Consider the following 614-nt stretch of genomic DNA (forward strand, 5'->3'; position numbering starts at 1 on the left):
CATTTCCTATGCCTAGGTCAATTTTATGTAAGTTTCCTAGGCCTAAATTCCATGAATGGACTGTGTCCATTCATTAATACATTCATTTGTTACCAAGTCCTGGCCTCATGTAACTACAAGGAACCCCTGCAACTACATATACCCCTGGACAAAGAGCCCAGAGAGAGAGAGCATTTTTCCCCTGAACTTGGGCTTTTTTTTTTCCTCTCTGCCAGGAACTTTGGTGTTTTTATATTCTTTTCTGTAAGATAAGCCTTGTCGTACCACTGATCTGTGGTCCGGGGATTCATTCTTTGAATCACCGACACCAAGAACTTACTGAAGATGAAATTCTGGTATCACTTTCATCTCATATGTTAATTTTCAGCAAACAATGAAAACCATACTATGTATTTCTGAGTATGAGTTATAGGGATATTAAATGGTTTCCTTTGTCTACATATGGTTTATTTGTTTTGTTGCTGTTGTTGAGACAGATTCCCACCCTACGCCCTGAGCAGAGTACAATGGCGTCATAGCTCACACTGCAACCTCAGACTCGGGCTATGGGCACCCTGCTGCCTTATCCTCCAGAAGTTGCTGGGATTACAGGTGCTTGCCCCTGCACTTGGCTG

The 614-nt window shown here is 42.3% G+C and overlaps 1 protein-coding gene across 5 annotated transcripts in view; it reads right to left on the minus strand.

Annotated features, from left to right (window-relative positions):
* KCNT2 (potassium sodium-activated channel subfamily T member 2) overlaps positions 1 to 614 on the minus strand; it is a 271111-nt gene that overhangs the window by 123492 nt on the left and 147005 nt on the right. The window lies entirely within an intron of this gene.

This window comes from Otolemur garnettii, unplaced genomic scaffold (genome assembly GCF_000181295.1).
Source record: "Otolemur garnettii isolate 467f Iridium unplaced genomic scaffold, OtoGar3 scaffold00265, whole genome shotgun sequence".
NCBI classification, from domain to species: Eukaryota; Metazoa; Chordata; class Mammalia; order Primates; family Galagidae; genus Otolemur; species Otolemur garnettii.